Consider the following 21,498-nt stretch of genomic DNA (forward strand, 5'->3'; position numbering starts at 1 on the left):
AAGCGTCATCGATGGATCCGATCTCGACAAGCCTAACTCCGAGTCAGCAATGGACGTTGCACTCGTTGCCGGCGACGAAGCAGGTTGGGAGAGGGGGGAGAGAGACTTGGGCTCCGGTGTCCTCGTACTCTCTGTGCTTGGCATCGGCGAGGATCTGGCCGAGAGCATAAGGAGGAGATAGAGATGGAGTGAGAAAGAGTCTGAATGAGACGTAACCTGTAATTTCTTAATTAATTAGAGGTTAAAATTGTCATTTAACACTTCAATGTGAGTTTTGACATAGAGATGGAGTGAGAAAGAGTCTGAATGAGACGTAACCTGTAATTTCTTAATTAATTAGAGGTTAAAATTGCCATTTAACCCTTGAATGTGAGTTTTGACATATATTTTCGAAATCGCTATAATTCGGCAAGTCTTCCGGAAACTTCCGTATTAAGACTCCAATTCTGACCTGTTGACCTGCCACGTCACACGACTTTAAATAGGACTATAATTCCATTTAAAAATGCAAATTGTAATCATCAAAGTTCGAACCTTGGTGGGCTCGATACACTTGAATGACTCAACCAACTCTGCTATGTTTGCATTTGGTACATGTTTGCAACTTTGTAATATATATTTGTTATCTGCAAACCTAACGAACTGACTTACAACTACTATTTTTTATCTACATTTTTATTTACCAATGGTTCAAAAATTTTATAACGACCTTTCAAAAAGTACTCCTATAAATTGAGCCAAATCTACTCATTTGTTGGCTTGTTACACCTTTCATGTTTCATGACTTCCATTAAAAAAAAAAAAATTAACACGTTTAAAGTAAATTTTAAAGAATTGTTAGCAATGTAGCATTTACTATTTTACTTTATATTGTTATAACTCAATATATAATCATGTTTATTCAAGATTTTCTTGTGAAATATAGTAGATAATTGATAAAACAAACATCTCCAAAGTTTCATTTAAAATTTCCATGTTTTTCTTCAAATTTCCGTCATTTTTCTCAATTTTTTTTTTATGGAAATAGGTCAGCTCTTTCATTATAATTTAGCAAGCAGTACAAAAACGAAACACCCCTATGGGATCGACAGAAAGAATCGTTCCTTAGAACCTCATGAAACCCTATTCTAGAAGAATAAAATCCCAAAAAATCCCGAGTACACCCACCTTTTGGTAAATTCACGCACTTTCTCAATTATTTACTAATATCGATATATCCTCGATATTTATATCGAAATTTTCATTTTCTGAATTATCGATATTTTCTCGATATTCAATATTTTAGTCATTGGTTTCATATGCTCTTTACACTTTACACTATGTTCATATTTAATAACACCTTCTTATTAAAACTTAATATAAAATGTTGCTCGTAAATCACGCACACTATTGCTAGGTGTCTCTGGCCCAGTTTGGGATTGATTTTGGAGGTGCTTTTGAACCTGATTCTGCTTTTGGGCTAATGCTATGGTGTTTGGTAAAGTGTGTAGAAGCGGCTTTTGGTCCGAATTGATTCTCCTCAAAGCTGAAATTGAGAAGCAGCCTACTACCAGCTTTGGAAAACTGCTTCATGGAAACACGGAGTGAACAGGATTCATTTAATGAAATTTTACTCTTTTTTCCAATTATGTCCTCATCTTTTAACCTTGACTCAGATAGGGTTTTATTATTCTCAGCTTCTCTCTTCCAGTCTTCCCAGCCTCCTCTACCGTCAAAACTCAAAACACCTTCTTCCCATCGATCGATCTCTCCTGTGTCTTCAAAACCCGATTCCGTCGCTCCTCCACCACACGCCCCAAACCCAAAGCATTCCCGGACCTTCTTCAACCTCCTTTCGTACTTGGTAAGCTCCTCATCAGAACCACTCTCCACATCTTCCTTCTTTTTCCTCCTCCCAGCATATATTATCCCATTCGAAGTTCATTCTTTTTCCCGGATCTGTTCTAGTCATACAATCTGGCAAAAACCCCACTGACATGAGCAGCGGAGGGAACCGAGTAACCATCAATTTCGCCTAATCACATCTTCGCAAGCCTACGAAGAACCACTGTATCACCGCCTCTCTCTCTCTCTCTCTCTCTCTCTCTCAAACCCAGCAGCAAATTGAGTCGAAAGTTTGTGTCTTCCGCGAATCAAACTCACTGTAAGTCCTCACTGTAAGTCCTCTCCTTCTCCATCTTTCCCTAAATTTACAGTATATTGCTGTTGCAAGCTTCGATTCACTGCGCTTGTTATTGTTTGTCTCCTCTAAAGTTCTTAATTTTCCCCATATACGTCACCTGTAGATCAAGTAGCAACAGATCGAAACAACTAGCTTGTTATTGTTTGGTCAATTTGTGGTATTTTGGGTACCAAATTTCCACACACAGAGACGGGGTAAGTAAGATTCTGACACTTTTCAATTCAATTCCAGTCCCTCCAATTATTTCACCTTCTGATTTCATTTCTTTGATTATGATGCTACCTGGGTTTTTTTTTTTGGCTACTGGTTCTTTTATATGTATATATTTCAACCTTTGCATACTAGTGTGAAATTGATATATTATATTATATCAATTGAACTAGTGATACAATTACTGCTACTAGCCATCTTATTTTCTTTTTCTGTGACTGCAAGATTGTTTATGCTCATGCATATACATATGAGTATCAGTATAATATGCTTTTTGGTCTAGCTGCAAAAATGGCTAAAGAGCCATTAAGACTTCTGGTAAAGACTTTTGCCATCCAAACCTCTCTTATAATATAAAATGACCTGGATGATTAATTAGTATGCTCATGTTTCAGGTTATGGATTCGGTGATTTCTCTCTTTCGAGTGGATGTTACTGGAAGAGGAGAACTTGGAGATCGCCAGGTCAGTTTCACAAGTTCCCTGCAATGCCTATACTCACTTAGATCTTATGCTCTATGTCTTTATCCATAATTTATATGACATAAAGCAAATTATTATCTGCAGCAAAAACTTGCACATATGCTTTCCCTTTTAATAAAGATTGCTGAGGAATTCAATGTTGCTGTCTACATGACAAACTACAGTAATCATTGATTTCCCTAGTATGAAGTAGTTATATGTCTTTGGGACTCTGTTATGAAATTCCAACATGTTTAAAGTAATCAATGCATGTCCTTTTGGAGGCTTATTTGTGCATCTTACTGTTGTGCAGTATAGCTGATCCCGGTGTATATTGTAATACTGCTATTGTTCTGATATCATTATGGTGGTTGTTGTCACTGGAAAACATTATTTACTGAATTTTGGTATTGATATGGTTTTTCAAATGAGAGTTTTATTTTGGTATTGACTGAAATCATGGTTTGTGTTATGTTTTGTTTGGTTAGTATGTGTATATATGTAGACGCCATTCCCTTGTCAAATTATTTCAAATTTGAAACACAAAGATCTCTTAATTATTAAATTACTCTATCTGAGTTCATTGTAGTCCAAGTAGATAGATAGTTCCAAAGATGAAAATGTTGGCTCACTATGCAAAAGAGGAAGATGATGATGAAGTCCAGAAAGTTCATTCTTTGTTTATGTGATATATATTAGCTGTGTTCATATCATTTTTTTTTCTTTCTCATCCCCAAATCAGTTCTACTTCTTTGGCTTTGCAGCAACTTCTTATTAACAGCTGACAAATTTTTTGGGCTGCAATCTATTGCTACAAGGTCGAGACCCAAAGACACCATCCTCGTCGTGATGAGGATGGTAATATTGATGAAAATGAGCAAGAGAAGGATACAAATTTGTGTATTAGGAATTTCACATTTCACATTTCACATTTTGGATGTAAATTAATGTCTGATACTTGGAAACATATTTTGCTTATCTATGAATATTCTCAGTTTGTACTTTGAAATGCAATATATGATATTTCAATTGAAATATATGCCAGAACATGCAATAAGCTATAAAAATGATGAATGTGAAATAAATTTTCAAACCAGTGAAATTAAAAAATAATAAAAAATAAAAAATTGAGACGAAATGAATTTCGTCACCCATTGAGTGAGATTTGGCGGTTACCAAAAAATTTGGCTCCAATTTCTGAAATCTATCAAATTTCTGGATGCCGGATATCCACAAATGAAGGGTTATTTAGGACCATATAAAGGTGAGCGGTATCACCTTCCACATTTCCGTAGAGGTGATGAGCCGACCGGTCATAAAGAAATATTCAATCATGCACATTCTTCACTTAGAGGTGTTATTGAGCGCACTTTTGGGGTATGGAAGAAGAAATGAAGTATTTTACGTGATATGCCTCACTTTCCTTATGAAAAACTAGTTAAGATAGTTATTGCTACTATGACTCTTCATAACTACATACGCAGATATGCTCAACGAGATATTGATTTTGATGAAAGTGGAAATTACTCAAGTGAAGAGACTAGTGAAGAGATGGAGGATAATGAACATGATGGAGATGGTTCGGGAAGACAAGAAATGGAGGTGTTAAGAAATGCAATTGCACAAAGTCTAATGAATGCATCTACTTAGCATTTAGTTCGAAATTTCAAGTGACTTTAATTTATTTTGTGTAATGGTTCCCATTTTCATTATGGTCGGGAAATTAATCCAAATATTCTTGACTTATTTTGTGTAATAGTAAAACATAATATGCATATTGAAGAGTTTAAAGTAAATCTTTTATTCGGTCCAACCAAGGGTACAAGAATAATACATGAGAAATTTTTTTATTTGGTATAGTTACATAATCAAAAAACAAAATTAAGTATTTTAGTAGCATATCTTAGCATGTATGCCCATTTTGGTAATTATACCCAGCCAAAGCACTTTTGCCTTGCAACTTACCAAACACCTACAAATTGCTTTTTGTTCTCACAGCACTTTTAAAAACAGTTTACCAAACACCTCAGCTGTTTCCTCTCACAGCAACTTCGGAAGTGCTTCCTCTCACAGCAACTTCGGAAGTGATTCCTCTCACAGCACAGCAATCCCAAACTAAGCCTCTATGGTGGATAGGACCTTGTTTATGATGAGGGAAGGTCAAAATCAAATCCCATAACTATAAAGTCCTTGACAACAAAGGCATTTCTTTTCAACTCCATTAGAGCAAAAGTAATGATCAAAAACAGTATGAAAGGGACAATTGAATCACAAAGGAAATAAACGTTGGCAAAGATGGGTTCCAACTTTTTGTAGAGTCCTTTTTTTCTATGTTTTTTGTTTTGTCCGAACTTACTATCCTTAATTTTTCTTTAAAATTGTAAACATGTTGCTTACAAGAAGAAGGAAACTTATAAACAAATTAGTATAAATTGGAGGGAGAATTTTTCGAACAGTACCTGAACTAAAGGTTACTGTGAATTAACGTGTCTCACTTTACACTAACTACATTTTGGTACCTGGACTATAAATCCCGACCCATTTTTGGTACATGCTGTCAATAACTCTGTTAATCTTATGTCATTATTCATTTTCAAAAGGGTAGTTTGGTATTTTTCACTCACAAACTCCCTCTCTCTCTCTCGCTCGGTCATGATCAAATCTCACCTCCAATCTCCTTCCCTGCTTTCTGCAATCCAAGCAGAAAATAGCTTGTGCTCATCCCATCTCCTAATTCAAGACTCTCACTTAATGATCTAATCTCCTCCGCTCTGCCTTCACCTACTGCCCAGAAGCCCAGACAAACCGTAGCTGCCATCCCCCATTTTTTCTCTCTTTTCTTCCTTCATTCCTCTTCTTCTCCATCTCTCAAAGTTTTGATCTTCGATCCATGGTTTCCTGACCCAGAAAACTGAAATGATAGCTTCAATCGTTATCTTCTGAGAATGAGAAAGATTGAGAACTTAATCTAGGGTTTCAAAGCTTAAGCATGGCGGGTGAATTGTGAAGGCGGTGTTGGTTGTCTGGGTCGCCGATGTTTATGGGTTGCTGATGTCGAATGTCTGGGTCGCTGATGTTGGCGTCAGAGTAAGATATATGGTTCAAGATCTGGTCGCTAATGGGTCACGATGGGTCGCTGATGTTGGCGCAACAGATCTAGCTTCTGCCGCTTCCAGCTGTTATCCACCGTCTGCTGCACCACCAAGTGATCGGCGACAATACACGCCAATCTCCGACATCTCGAGGTCTGAAAGCTGGGCTTAATCGGAGCCGAAGTCTTGCTTTCTCCAACTAGTTCGCAGCAAATTCCAGCCATTGATTGATGGATAGATTGGATGGTTGCGATCAGATTACAGCAAAAACCATATCTTAGAGGTCTAAGATCTCATTGGGCTTCGAACCCAGAAACCCATGAGCAAGAAATGGATGAAGAAGAATACCCAGATGCCCAAGTTCAATGGTGATGGGATTGACTGCCTTTTATTTTTTATTAAAAAAAAATGACTTTGTAAAGGTGAATAGTCAAGAGACAATTTTACCCTTGAAAATATGCCAGGTGGCTTGCAACTAACGGAGTTAGTGACGGCAGGTACCAAAACTGTGTCGGGTTTTATTAATTCAGGTACCAAAGTGTAGTTAGTGTAAAGTGAGGAAACTTAATTCACAGTGACCTTTAGTTCATGTACTGTTTGAAAAATTCTCCCTAAATTGGAAAATGTTTTCACTTTTTTTCAACCTAATCTAAAAGTGACCTCATTAAAACTTTCCTTAAAAAATTTCAATGAAACAAAACTCTTAACTGAGAAAAGATGAAGATTTATCCACATAAACCATGTTACAACTCTACCCGTATACTATGGAAGAGAGCAACACTGGTCCAAACTATGATGGAAACAAAAGCTCTACTCAAATCATGAGAGAACAGGATTCTGCCCAAATCATGGCAGAGAACAAATTCTTCCCCAAACCATTCACAAAAGAAAAAAAGGAGATAGCTGAGGCAAATTACAGGCGATAGAAGCCAATGCAGTGGATGCACAAAAAGGTTCAGGACTTCAGGTAGTTTCGCACTTGGAAAAGGGGCTGGCTTGGAAAGAAAAAAAGAACACCGAAGTAACTAGAGAAGGTGGTGGCGATAGCTGGTAGGTAGGTCTGTGCAGGGGTCAAAAAAAATTTTAATTTTTTTTTTTTCGGAAATAACTTCATTCATAAACTGCAATTACAAAGCAATCACAGCACCCAACTAGGGTTTACATCAAGGAACATCAACAAAAGACTACCCACACGTATCCTCACTCTAACAAAGAGAGACTGACGCGTCAATGAATCCAACAACGGAGACCAATTTGAGTCGCTGATCGTGCTAAATTGACCAAATAAGTAGCAATTACTGGAATAGGAACTTACCACAATAGAATACTATTGGGCGGGCTATCCCAGGATCTCCCATTCTCCTCAACACAGGCTGATAAAGAAACACCCGGCGTTAAGCCAAAGTAAGATTGGGTCCTGTTAACTACGAACCAGCTACCCAAATCAATCCGTACGCCAGAATCCACGACGACAACCATAACTCGATATAGTTAGTCATCTCATTATAGTTATTATAAACAATTATAGTTATTATAAACAACTATTTTTAATTAGTGATGAAGTTAGGTCTCTAGTTAAGTGTTTTAATATTTGTAGTGAGTATTTTGTTAGACGGGATAGTAATAAAGTTGCTCACCAGCTAGTGAAAAAAGCCTTGAGTTAAGTCAATCTTTCTTTTATTTAGAATCGGGGTCTTCTTACTTCATCAGTGTGTCAATATGGACTTTGAATGTAAAATCTAGTATGAGAATGAATCTCGCTATCTTCTATCTTATGGAGAGTGATAGACTGATAGTAGATTCTAGTTCCATAATCGTTATGATTGTTTCATTATTAATGAAGTTCTCTTTTGATAAAAAAAAATAAAATAAAAAAAAATCTACATTACACTTATGACAAAAATATATATATATATATATATATACAATACTTAGAAATTATTGTGTTTTAACGAAATCTTCTTCAAGTGAAACACATTAGGAATCTGTTCAAGAATATTAATGAAACTATGTCATGTAACCCCTCTATTACAAAATCACTGGATCTTAACATCTACTTGATCTTATTAAGCTCTTTCTAATTGCTTTAAAGACCGAAATAAGGCCATCAATTTATAAATCAATCCAAATAGTCTCATAAGAGAATCTTCATAAAATGCTCATTAGAACCTCCGATTATAATCAATCATTTTTAATATATATATTTTTTAGAATCAAGAATATACATTATACTTAGAAAGTTGAACAAGATTTGCCTAAAAAAAAAAAATTATTGAACAATAAAAGATTGCTAAATTCTCAACAGGTGAAATACATTAGGACCAGCTGTCCCTCGACGATTAATAAAACTCCGTTATGTTGCCCCTCTATTACAAGATCACAGGATCTTAACATCTACTTTGCCATATATTAAGGCCTTTCTAATCGCTTTAAAGACGAGATAAGGCCAACACTTGTGAATCAATCCAAATGGTCGACCAAGTAGCCAGTTTTTGACTGGTGGAAATTACATTCTAAATTGACAGCATCAACTTGTACAAAGATCCTTCCTTGATGGCGCTTGAAAGTTCTGGCCTAAACCCAGCAAAAGAAGAAGAGGGTAAAGTTTCCTCTTCTGTAAATCTAAACCCAGATTGTTAAACCCAAAGAATCCCGAGTATTTACCCAAATGCACTCCTTTTTTTTCCCCTACCGAATGCACTCCTACCCACTACTTTTACTCCATGACTTTTTTTTTTTTTTCTACGTATTTTTCTAATTTCACTTTTCACTGCCGTAGCTGAAACCCGGCCCGGCCAGGCCGAATCGGGTGCCCAACCCGTAAGTGTCAATCGGGGTGCGCATGTTGTGCGTGAACAGGTTCGAGTTCTGGTGGAACAATCCCGAGTTTTCAACTCGCTGAGTTTTGAGTCCACTCTGCACCTCCTCCTCCACTTTCCTTCCCATCCTCTCCGGCGGCGATTCCACGTGGCAGAGAGGCGGGATCGAAGGGACATAGAAGTCATTGTTGTAATTTAGCTGCGCTTGTCCTTGGGCTTGGGTATTGGGAACTACTTCCTGCACCGGGTTGAGCCCGGCTAGACTCGCCCAGTCGAAATTGCCCGACCCGAGATTCCCCAGATTCTGAAGATTGAGCTTGTTGTCCTCCTGCTGCTGGGGTAGAGCCTTAAGCGAGTTGATTCGCGGCAGAGTGAAGAACCTGTCCTCAATCTCCGGCAGCCACTCGAGCACGTCGTCCAGTTGCGAAGAGCACTCGGACGACGAGCCGTTGCAGCTCTGCTCTTTGCTCGGAACGTTTGCCATCGTCGACATCGGCTTCTGTACTACTGCGCTCGAGCTGGAGCTCTTCTTGTAAATACGACACAGCACCCATTCATCCAACTGCACCAACAAAATGCAAACATATTAAGCCTTTGATCTCAAACATAATAAATTCGAATCAAAATTGCTTGACGTATTCGAGAAAACTTTGTTTACCTTTGAGCTGCCATTTTTGCGTGAAGGCTCTATGAGGCGGTACTCGTGCATAATCCAATTGGTTTTGGTTCCCTTCGGAGCTTTGCCGACATAAAACACAAGCGCCTTCTTGATTCCAACTTTCCGACCTTCGGTGGTGATGATCTTATCGGTACCGGTGGCCTTCCAGTACCCGGACCCGGCTACCCGATTGGGCCGTGACCCGTTCGGGTACTTCCGGTCCCTTGGACTGAAAAAATACCATTCCTTCTCACCAAAAATGGCTTTGCCTGCAAAACAAAATCCAATTGAATCCATTAGAGCCAAATTCAGGAACAGCTAAGCAGAACGTAACAAAATCTGAATACTTACTTGGTAGAACCCAAGGATCGAACTTGTATAGGTCAATTTCACCAATAATCTGCAAGTTGAATTGGTACCCAGCGACCTTCCGGCATAGATACTGAACGAGAAGCTCCTCGTCGGTAGGATAGAACCGAAACCCCGGCGGCAAGCTTAGCTGAGAAAGAGGGTCGGTTTCCGGCACGCCCATTTTTTCTGGTCAGAGCTTGAGATTTGAAGAATAAGAGTTGAGAATATCAGAGAGATGAAACAGGAAGGAGAGAAGGGGCTCCGGTTGAGAATTCTGAATATTAATTTCTTTTTTTTTTTTTTCAATTTCCAAGATACGGCGGTTACTTATATAGAAAACAGAGAGGGAGGATAAGTACGGTCATAATGTCACGCTGTTCGCGTCTGTAGGGCCCAGTATGGTTAGTAGCCAATGGGATGGCACCACGAGCCCTCTCAAAGTTCGACGTTATCGAGCGGCCGGCCTTATCCGATAGCGAGTACGGCCCTGGGGCTTTTTTTTGCTTCGGTGCATGAACCGCGGTGGTGGAAATTACCGTGCTGACTCGACAGGTAAAAGGACGCGTGTCCATGCGTCGGTGAGTCTTCCAGAAACTTTTTGGCGCCAAAAGGGGTGCGGGGGAACCCTTTGGAGTCGTTTTCCACGCGTGAAATGAACCCACGTCGGCGAATAAAAACAGAACACATGGAGGCACGTGGAGAGAGGAGAGGGGAGTTAGGCTGGAATTTTGTGAAAAGATGCGTGGGCTGAAAGGGAAAGAAAGTTAAAGGGATGCCACGTAGCAAGGGTTTTTGGAAAGAGGTGTGTGTGTGTGTAGGTAAGAGAAGAAAGATTAGGGTTTCTTTCACTCATCAACCACTACAGGCAATTAATAAGCTAAAGCTTACGAGTATGATTGATATTAATTTTTTTTTTTTTTTTTTGTGGGTTTGGATTTATTTCGGGTATTTGTCAAAATGGATTATGTAGGTTGGTCAAGGATTGTGAGGAGGTGGATGGGACTGGATCCTTCTTCTTTTTTTGTATTGATTTAGGGTTTTCTAGCTTCTTGTAAACGTGGCCAGCAAAGGACAGATTTCATAGGGTCGATTCGGCACGTAGAGAGATTTCCAGCGTATTGCATGACATGTGTTGTTTGAGAGGTTTAGATTTGGACAAGTAGAATGAGTTAGCGCGATGAATTTTTTTTTTTTTTTTTGTTTGGTTGCGGATTGAGAAATGAGAATTGTAAAAAGCATCGTGGTCAATTGTGTGTTAAAGAGGCTGGAGACTTGTTCTACGACACGTGCAGATTGCGAAATGCTAGATGGCAGTGGGTGAGTGGCTGGGACTGTTATTTGGACGGCCCTGGCTTTGAAAAGAGCATATAAACTAGTCATGCGAAGCATTGATTCGGGTACCTACTTTTGAGTAATGCTGCAAGACTTGAAGTTTGAACTCTGAGTCATTAGCTTTGATATTTGTTTAGATTTTATCTTCAAGTTCGTATTGTGACGATTGCATCGATCTTTGATTTGCAAGCATGAGGCAAGAGTGTGCCATATACTACATCGTTTAAGTATATAATAATTTGGGCCTACGAATCAAGAGAAAGGGTTTTGTTGCTTCCATTCTTCAAACCAAGTGTAGTTTATCATTATTTTCTTTCTTGTATGCTAATTTGGTTACAAGAGATGGGTATAATGAAACTTGGTAATGTGTATAACCCAAAACTTGTAAAGGCCTCCTAAACTCATAAATTAACAATATTTTATTATTAATATTGTTTTTAGGGAAGATAGAAAAGCTCGTTCTAATCATAAATTTATGTTTGTTCTCACGATTGAGAGAGTATTCAGTGCACTACTGTGTACTTGCTCCAATAGAAATACGTTATTGGATAACAAGTATATTTTTTTATTATAAAAAAAATTACATATAAACATCAACGGTTGAGATCTGCTGGATTTGTTGGTTCATTTGCATTGTTGGTGCATAGAAGAATTTTTCTTCATTATTTATAATTTAAGTTTATAGAGAATACGCAATCCCCACCTAATTAGAAGCTATTAGAGAGCCACTTAAGGGGATGACGAGAAACCCTAGGGTTTAGCAGAGGGCGGCGACGGAAGCCTTTTCCGGTTGCTGTCTGATCAAGCAACGACGGGGATTCTCGACGTGGGTCGTGGCAACACAGGTGACCAGTGAGTCTGGAGAGCGAGCGAGTTCCGATTGAGAGCAGAAGTTGTTCAAGTGGACGGCGGCGCATAAGTTTGGCGTCGATCTCGGCCAGGCAGTACGCTTCCGTCTCTGGGTTTCGCCTCAAAGGTGGAGATAGATTTGATCTCGAATCGACAAAGGATTGTTTCGATCTAGGAGTGAGGTGGGGTTGGTCGGCGTCTGATCGGTTGACGACCTTGCATACAAGATCAAGGGACATATGAACAGAGTTTCTTGTAATTTTGGACTCACGTTGGGTGTGGTTGGTGGTGGATAGGCGTGGGTTCACCATGGGAAGCTGGAAGGGTCGGCCGCCAGAGGGCTTAGTGACGGCGGTATGCGGGCAGCGGGAGAGTGGTGCTCTAGCTAGCCATTGTCTGGATTTGGGCCTCTGGGCCTGGACCATGTGGGCTTAATCTCTTCTGGGCCCATTTGAGTAGGTCTGATTCTTTGCCGAATTGGACCAGGTTAGAGGGTGCCTTGACACCCTCATTTATTACTTAGTGCTTTGGGCTGGCCTAGCCCGAGAGTTTGACCTACTTGGGCGAAGTTGGGCCTTTATGGTCTGTCAAGTGCCAGTCATAAATTTGGATCATGGTTATACGGAATTGGTAATTATCTTGAGTTGGACTGGAGAAAGCGGCTGGCTTATGGATGAGGAATTGACTCTTATTTGTTTGCTGGGAAGTAGCTTTCTGTTCGTACCACAATTGCGTGCCTGGCGGATGGAGGGCTAGAAGATGATTTTTCCTCAGAAGACACAGAGTTGGTCTTTATCTATGGGTTGGCTTTACAAAGCGGGCTCAATTTGACTTGTAATGAGTTTACATTGCTTAGATAGGAGTTTGGTTGTTACCTCGCCATTTTTATGTCTTTAAGTGTATGTTAGACTATGGCTTTTTGGCTGGTCATCTAATGCAATGAACCTTTATTTCAAAAAAAAATCACCACCTAATTAGTTAAAACTTATGAGGTCAAACACATGAGAGGATTCAGAGCACCAACATGCATTTGCACCAACATAAATGGATGATTGAATTATATCAAATATACTTTTTGATTATTAAAAAAATATTAATTATAAATATCAAGAGTTGAGATCATCTTATAAGTGTTAAGTCACTTACACTATCGATGTATATATAGAAGAATTTTCAGTCAAACACAAATACACAATAATTGAAGTCAGGTGATGATTTCGACACAGGTAGGTGTATGTGTGCGTGGGCTGGTCTATCTAATCAAAAAGTTTGGAATTTATTGAAACACAGTACGCAAATCATTTTGGGTTGACGAAACAAGCAAAACTGAATTAGAGGTGTCATTAGGAAGCCTGAAATGGGTTTACACGATTAATGTTTCACATTACTAGCTAGGGCAAATTCAAGACAGTCAAAGTCGAAACCAAGACCAATAACCACGCATATTGCGGCGGTGCACGTGGTATTAATTTGTAATCTGGATATCTGATCATGTCTAGGACTTTTGTAGCCAAAATCTTATCCGTTTTTCTACCAACATTATATATATATAAATATAATCATCATTATGCATCAGTTACTTCTCAACAAACATTTGGCCAACATATCGACCCTCTAATTAGACTGTGTAATATTAATAATAATACGAAAGGCACATTTTTTTTTTTGAAATAAAATACAGTAGTGTAGTATAAATATCAGCTCCCAACTGATCGCAACTCGCAATTGGCTGCGGTCAAATACAACTGTAAATTAATGATGGATCAACATCACATTTGACATTTGACCACAATTATTTTTTATTTTATTTATATAGTTAGTATAGGTTGAAATAATCAAACCCTACAGCAGGAAAAAAGTCTTAACTTTGCTATCACATACCGCATTCTTTACCATTTGATGGAGTTGCGTTCAGATCGAGTTGTGTTCGATATCTTGGTAGTTTACCTAAGAAAAGTATGATCAATCAACTTTACTTATAGATCTAAGACTTGGAATGAATTATTTTGAAGTTTAAATCGTTTTAAACTTTAATGTTATACTATTCAAAATAGATTGATTATGATTTTTATGGTCGATCACTAACTCAATAACCAAAATAACTACTGTCGACATATCATTTGATCTTGATCGATGAGCTAATTCCAAGATGTTTTAAATTATCCTTTGTTTTCTAGTTTAGTATAAATGATCAATCTGTAATTTGTACAATCTCAACTTGTCAATCTTTCATGTCATGAGAAGGCAACATATAATATACAGTATAGTAAATATACTTGATCAATATGGAATATGTGCAAAATACAATATTGTACTGGATGTTATCTGTCGTTTTGTGGGCGAAAAACATGTATTTACTTCTTCTCATTGGTCCTTTGTACCTAATTTGTTGATTAAATTTCGTACAAATAAACTTATACCCCATGGACTTGATCGTGCATGTCTGCGGGCTGCGGCCATCTAATTAAATTTTAGATAATTCAATCTGAAGCGTAATTTGGGTGCATTTTACTAATTCACACACACGTGCTTTACTATTAAATTCGTCTATGATACAACATATCATGCATTGTTAATGGTTGCCTGCGATTTACTCATTTACAAATGAAGAAAGCAATTAATATGGTAAAAGTGGGGTTTTAAAGACAAGAATGATATAAGTCATAAAACGCAAAAGCTTTTGGGTATATGTGTTTGGTGAAGTGGTAAGATCGTGACTTCTCATTCAGGAGGTTATGTGTTCAAGTCCCATAAAAAATGAGATCAAAATTAATAAAAAAAACGCGAAAACTTCAAAATCAATAACCAATAATGATCTTATTCACATGCTTGATGCACATTCCAACTTATATAGTTTAATATGTTAACGACCTTATTCACATTCCACCATAAGCGAAATCAAAAGATTAATTTTTGGTCTAAAGATAAAGCCTCTCTCATTATCAGTAGCTTCAAATACTTCTCAATTTGGGTAATCTCTTTTCATACAATACATGATAGCCCACCCGCAATGAGCTTGTCAAATTCGAGTTACAACCTAGAGATCTTGGAAACCTGGAAACCTAGAAACCTTAAGTAAATAGGCCATGGACAACGGTGTAATTCAAGTCACCAAGTAACCTGACGCTATCAAAACTTGAACCGAACCAAGTCAAATTCAAACCTCGATTTATTCTTGATCCTCAAGACCGCCCTATGCAAAAGGATCTTCCCTAGGGATTCCTAAAGCCTCTGAGTAGATGGCGACGAACGCCGATATAACGGAGGGGATCATGCCAAACCCGGTCAGGTAGTTGCCATTTGGCGGACGGCAGGGACGAAGGTGGAGACTTTCTGCGGGCCATTTCCAAGGATGAGGAGCATGACGACACCCATGGGCTGCGTGAGATTGAGGGCGGATATTAGCTTGGTGTTGATGAGAGAGAAGTTGTCTTGGGCGGTTTTGATGAGGACTTAAAGAGGAGGAAGAGGATAAAAGAGATATTAATGGTTTTAGGGAAGAGGCAGAAGTGGGAGGTAATGACCAATAACTACAATAGGGCCTGACTTTTTACCATGAGCAAGACTTGAATCACGTAGCCCATGCGGTCTGCCAACAGTAACGGACCGTCAACCATTCTAAAGCCCAGTGATAGAAATGGTACTATAATTTCAAACTAATTACGCCAAATGCCATTAGTACTGATAACGACCAATTCATTTCAATTCTCCTAATTCATCGACGCTGAAAGAAAGCTCGGACTACAAGATCAATCGCCGAGCAAGGAAGGGTTTGGTCCCGGCGACAAAGCAACAGATCGAGACTTCAGTGGCAAAGCAACAACTTGAGGCTCCTGTGGTGAAGCAAGAAATTGAGGCTCTAGCGGCGAGGCAACAGATCAGGCCTCTGGCGGTGAAGCAATAGAGAGAGGCTCCGATGATGCTAGGCCTTAAAGGTCAGTAGCCTAAGAAATTTCTAGTTACTGAGGCTTAGTAAGTATAGTTTCTAATTACTTATTGATTTTTTGGTTTGATCTGGTTACCAAGAAATCTGAAGAAAGTGAATAATGGATTTATGCGATTATAGGATAGTAGGTTCCTAGATTTGAGATTTGATTATGAACTTTCTTATACAGTAGAATGAGTTAGGGTTAATTAGGACGAGAAAATGCATGAAATTATTTAGAAATAGTGAGAAATTTTAATTTCAATTGAAGCTAGTAAGATTGAGTGGCAGTAGCCTGTTTGGCTTGAGCAAATCCTGAGTTTTGAGGGTCAGTAGCATTAAAATTTCAATCACAGATAAAGCTAATGAAAATTGAGTAGCAGTAGCCTGTTCGGCTGAGTAACCTATGTTTTGATGGTCAGTAGCATTAAAATTTCAATTGGAGTTAAAGCTAGTGAGAATTGAGTAGCAGTAGCCTGTTTGGCTTTAGTAAAACCTGTGTCTTGAGCATCAGTAGCATTAAAATGTACAATTTGTGCAATCTAACTTGTATTATGTTTTTGCCTCTTGTGCACTTAAATTGTGGAGTGATATAAAACTACTGAATGTGATTTATCCATTGTCAGTTAAATTGTGTTTGGCTACTTTTTGTTATGCTGATATGCATGATAGAGTTCTGATCCTTGGATCTTTAATTGTGGTATAGTCTTTAGTGGTCTACATTTATACAATGGTCACATTATCCATGCTGTTTAAGTTCGATTATGAATTCCTATGTGAATTTCATTCAAAGAGTTGACTGGTTTTTGATGCATGAAAATGCTATTGAGCTTAAGTTTACTTATATACTGATATAGAGATTGCAAAATCATGCAAGGCCAAAGTCAAAGTTGCTCTATGTTGTTGAGTCTTTGAGCTTCTGTTGGTCTTTAGCTTAAGCAAAGGACCAACCACATATTGCTAAAATTCAATGACACTTTGCAGACTATAGTAACTATCTTACTACAATTTACGACATTGTAAAATTTCTAATACTTTCATGATTGTGATGATTGTGCTATTACCATTAGATCATTTATTAGATCATTTAGGTTCCTTATTGTATCTTCTGAAAGAATAATTTCATATCTAAATGGTTTACTAATACTATTAAGGGTTAATAGCCCCAATCACAAAGTCTTTTGGTAAACTATTTCAATTTTGTTCTGCTCTCTTGTTTGTGATTGGGTCTTTTGTATTCTTATAAGCTATATACATATGTTGAGTTGTGGAAAAAATTATAAACTATAGTACATCTATTTCGGGGAAAAAGTCAGCTTACTAATGGTTTACTAATCCTATTGAGGATCAGTAGCCTATTGAGGGTCAGTACACTATTGAGGTGCAATAGCTTCATAATTTCATTAAAGTTATTATTATGAAGCTATTGATTTCTAGCATCTATATGTTGCATTGCTTTGAAAATGTGGGATGCATTATATGATTTCCTTATAGTTCTGTTTTTTAGTAAAGATTTGATTTTTGAGTAGTGGGCTCGTGTTCTTTGTTAATCCTCTATGTTTGGTGTAACATTGTGTGACTAGTTTGTGACTGTTATTCTTGAGAATGTTTCTTTTCGTTAAATTTGTTCTTCATGTTTTGTCACAACATAATTAGGATCAAATACATGAATAATGAGTAAATTATTGAGGGTCAGTATTTAATGAGTAAGCTATTGAGAGTCAGTATTTTTTTATAAAGATGTTCTACTGAGGGTCAGTACTTATATATTTACATATCGTATACATCGATTAATTGCAATGGCAAAGAGGAAGGGGAAAACACTTATTAAAGAAGCCGCAAGTGGTCAAAAGACAAGATAAAAGAAGAAAGCTGTTGCAATCGAAGCACCAAGGAAACATAGGGAATTGCCTGGTAAATCCTATAACTCATTGTCTTTTAGTAGCATTATCATATGTTAGCACAATTCAACTTGAATACTATGAATTTTACGTTGTCTGTTGTTCATAACGCAGGGATTCATTTTGCGATGAAGACGAATATGAAATTATACGGAGGAATGATGTGGAAAGATTGCTAAAAGGATATGCAAGAACTAGCAATTTTTCTTTCACAACTATGAAAGATTGATGAAATGCAATTTTCCAGTATTTGAATTGTTCTAGGCCACATTTCAAAATGTGTATCTGATGGTAATTTTCTATAATATTTAAGCTTCAAAGAGTAGAATTTCTAAAAATATATTTTAATATTCCTATGAAAGTCAAGATGAAATGTCAAAATATTATTAGAAAAGAACCAAAAAAAAAAATTGAATTCAACGAAGTAACGAACATAGCATATAGCTCAATACAGGGTATTTTAGTAAAATACTATTGAACAGAAAATTTAAAAGAAAACGGAAGTCAGCCCGCATGGGAACTCAGCTCACCTGATTAATTCAGTTATCAGGCCGCATGGAATTCGTAAAAACTGGCTCTGCGCACGGGTCTTGGTCTCCAGCTTTTGTATCTCGTGGTAATTATCTATATTTTTTTTTTGGGAAATTTTTTCAAACAGTACCTGAACTAAAGGTCACTGTGAATTAACGTGCCTCACTTTACACTAATTACATTTTCGTATCTGGAGTATGAAACCCGACTACATTTCAATACATGCCGTTAACTTTTCCGTAACGTCCGATGCCATTATGAAATAAACGAGGGCAAAATTGTATTTTGACTAACCCAGCAACCCTTTTCTCTTCCCCTTCAGTCAACCCTTTTCTTTTCCCTTTCAGTCAAACTATCCATATAGCATGTTGCTGATAAACCAGCTTTCAACTCCACCTCCTGCTTTAAAAATTCTAACATGTTGGGTTGGTTAGTTTACAAGTTTACTAATCTAACAGTGGGATCTCTTTCAAGTATCATCCCTCCATCAACGATGTCATCAATAACAAAAGCATGGGCTACAACAAAGGAACATCTATCCAAAGTCCAGAACCCTTCTCAAATGATTTGTGTGCCAACGCAGTGAATCAGTTGGCCTTCTTTTTGGTGTGATTGATGAAATTGTTTTGATATTGACAAGGTCTTGCTCTCTTAATTCATGTTGCAGATCTCATTGGATTAAAAAAAAAAACCACCAACCGAAGAAAAAGCAAAAGAGAAAATTTCAGAATTGAACAAATTGTCCAACACTAGAGAACTTCAATGCTAAACCAGATCATCAAAACATTAACTTGGGTGGTCTCCAATCAAGATGATTCATATGTAGCTACTACTTATATTTCTGTTCTCCACATTGGAGCATAATTGTTTCCTTTCACAATTGAACTAATAGGGAGAAAGGGAAACTTTACCGAACTCTGAACCCTTGAAATCTCTCCTCCACACCCACCAAAATTAGCAAAGAAATTCAGTCAAAGAGGTCAGGGGTAGCATTACTTTTCCTTCTGAAAAGTGCAAAATAGCCCAAAACAGCACAAATAACAGCCACCAAATTGCCCTCCTTCAACAAAATCTTAAACACAATCCCAACAATCTCTCTAGTAATCTTCCTGCCTTCGATGACCAAACTCCTCCTGGGCTTCCGAAAGAAGGCCTCAAGGCCAAGAGAACCACAATCACAATCCACGTCAGCCAAATGGTAGGTACCATCACAGCCAGCGCTGCAAACATGGAGAGCAGCCTCCATCAACACTGAGGAGCATGGAGGCGTAGAGGGCCGGCCACCCATATGACGACGGCGAAGGCTAGCCATGTAATTTGTACCAGGAGAGTATGGATTTGAGGAAATTCCATGAGCTAGTTAAGAGTATCGCATAGACTAGCACAAAAATACATACCCAGGTTCTCCTTTTGCTCATGATTTTGAGGAACACCATGAACGGACTGATATGCCCCCATAAATGTGCCAGGTGGCTTGCCCGTAACGGAAAAGTTAACAGCGTGTATTTAAATGTAGTCGGGTTTTATAGTCCAGGTACTAAAATGTAATTAGTGTATAGTGAGACACGTTAATTCACAGTGGCCTTTAGTTCATGTACTGTTTGAAAAATTCTCCTTTTTTTTTTTTTTTTTCCAGATAAAACTCTGTCATTTTGTGAATTGAGTCTCTTTTTTCAATCAGATGGCGCCTTTGTTTGAAATAATTTTAATTCAAAATCTGTGTTTTATATTACTTAAGGTTTAAAATTTCTAATTTTAGACTCCGGATGACACCGCCACCGCCTGGTATTATTCAAGAAATTTCATTCGAGAGCGAGCTTGTGGCATATAGATTGTAGCCTGGTAGTTTAAGCAGGGGTGTCTTCATACTAAAAGTCTTATTTCATTCAATCTTATTCTGTTAAAAAAAGCAGACAACTATTAAGGAACTGATTTGGTAACCCCGTATAAGGCTCCGATTTTTAAGTTAATTCAAAAGTAGAAACAAAGTATATACAAATCTAAGAGCTTAAAATAAAGTTATAGGGAAATGTTACTTTTAGAAGATGTGATGTGATCAACCTATTTTCTTTTGTCTCTTAGTGAGAGTATTCTTTCCACAAGCTTGTTACTTGCACAACTCAATTGATTCTCTGCTATGTTATGCTCAACGTACCACCATTGGATCTAAATGGTGAATTGAGTTTAAATGGTGTTTTTTCCAGATAAAACTCTGTCATTTTGTGAATTGAGTCTCTTTTTTCAATCAGATGGCGCCTTTGTTTGAAATAATTTTAATTCAAAATCTGTGTTTTATATTACTTAAGGTTTGAAATTTCTAATTTTAGACTCCGGATGACACCGCCACCGCCTGGTATTATTCAAGAAATTTCATTCGAGAGCGAGCTTGTGGCATATAGATTGTAGCCTGGTAGTTTAAGCAGGGGTGTCTTCATACTAAAAGTCTTATTTCATTAAATCTTATTCTGTTAAAAAAAGCAGACAACTATTAAGGAACTGATTTGGTAACCCCGTATAAGGCTCCGATTTTTAAGTTAATTCAAAAGTAGAAACAAAGTATATACAAATCTAAGAGCTTAAAATAAAGTTATAGGGAAATGTTACTTTTAGAAGATGTGATGTGATCAACCTATTTTCTTTTGTCTCTTAGTGAGAGTATTCTTTCCACAAGCTTGTTACTTGCACAACTCAATTGATTCTCTGCTATGTTATGCTCAACGTACCACCATTGGATCTAAATCAAATGGTGGAGAATAACAAGTTAATTGTGTTCACCTGCTCGTTCACTCCTCTTTGTGGTTAAAAATGGTAACTGTCCACTTGCATGATATAAGTAGGTCATGTTTTAAAAGTTAAAAAATAATTTAAAGTTCATTGGGTAAACAATAAATAAAATTAGAGATTCTTTTTAGTTATCAAAATGTGTCATGTTGACACAGTGTAATTACTCTAAGGGTGGGTTGATATGAAAAATGCTAGTTTGAACTGAATAGAGAATTCTATGTGGAAATGCGCTTGAGTCCGTAAGGACCTAAATTCATATATATGTGAAATGGAGAACAAAAGTAACCTAGTTCAAGAATGATATAGAAGATTACTTCTCCAAGAAAACTGAGATCCGATACCTCTATAAATATCTTGTGTTCTCTGTGTTCTTTAATTTATATGTTGATCCTACACACTAGAC

General features: G+C 37.6%; 2 long non-coding RNA genes and 1 pseudogene across 5 annotated transcripts; 2 read left to right on the plus strand and 1 right to left on the minus strand.

Annotated features, from left to right (window-relative positions):
- The first annotated feature begins 1,666 nt into the window (after positions 1-1,666).
- Positions 1,667-3,890, plus strand: LOC133732418 (uncharacterized). Of its 4 annotated transcripts, XR_009857120.1 has the most exons (6): positions 1,668-2,143; positions 2,286-2,376; positions 2,618-2,710; positions 2,788-2,856; positions 2,959-3,037; positions 3,618-3,890. It is a non-coding gene; the product is annotated as an uncharacterized LOC133732418 (long non-coding RNA). The 4 variants fall into 4 exon arrangements; XR_009857122.1 differs by lacking the exon at positions 2,286-2,376 and having other exon boundaries at positions 1,667-2,143; XR_009857119.1 differs by lacking the exon at positions 2,618-2,710 and having other exon boundaries at positions 1,670-2,143.
- A 4,324-nt stretch (positions 3,891-8,214) lies between these two features.
- On the minus strand, positions 8,215-10,084 carry LOC133727804 (NAC domain-containing protein 72-like; annotated as a pseudogene).
- A 7,015-nt stretch (positions 10,085-17,099) lies between these two features.
- On the plus strand, positions 17,100-18,118 carry LOC133731598 (uncharacterized). Its single transcript, XR_009856727.1, has 2 exons — positions 17,100-17,793; positions 17,895-18,118. It is a non-coding gene; the product is annotated as an uncharacterized LOC133731598 (long non-coding RNA).
- Positions 18,119-21,498: the final 3,380 nt, after the last annotated feature.

The sequence above is a fragment of the Rosa rugosa genome, chromosome 2 (assembly GCF_958449725.1).
Source record: "Rosa rugosa chromosome 2, drRosRugo1.1, whole genome shotgun sequence".
NCBI classification, from domain to species: Eukaryota; Viridiplantae; Streptophyta; class Magnoliopsida; order Rosales; family Rosaceae; genus Rosa; species Rosa rugosa.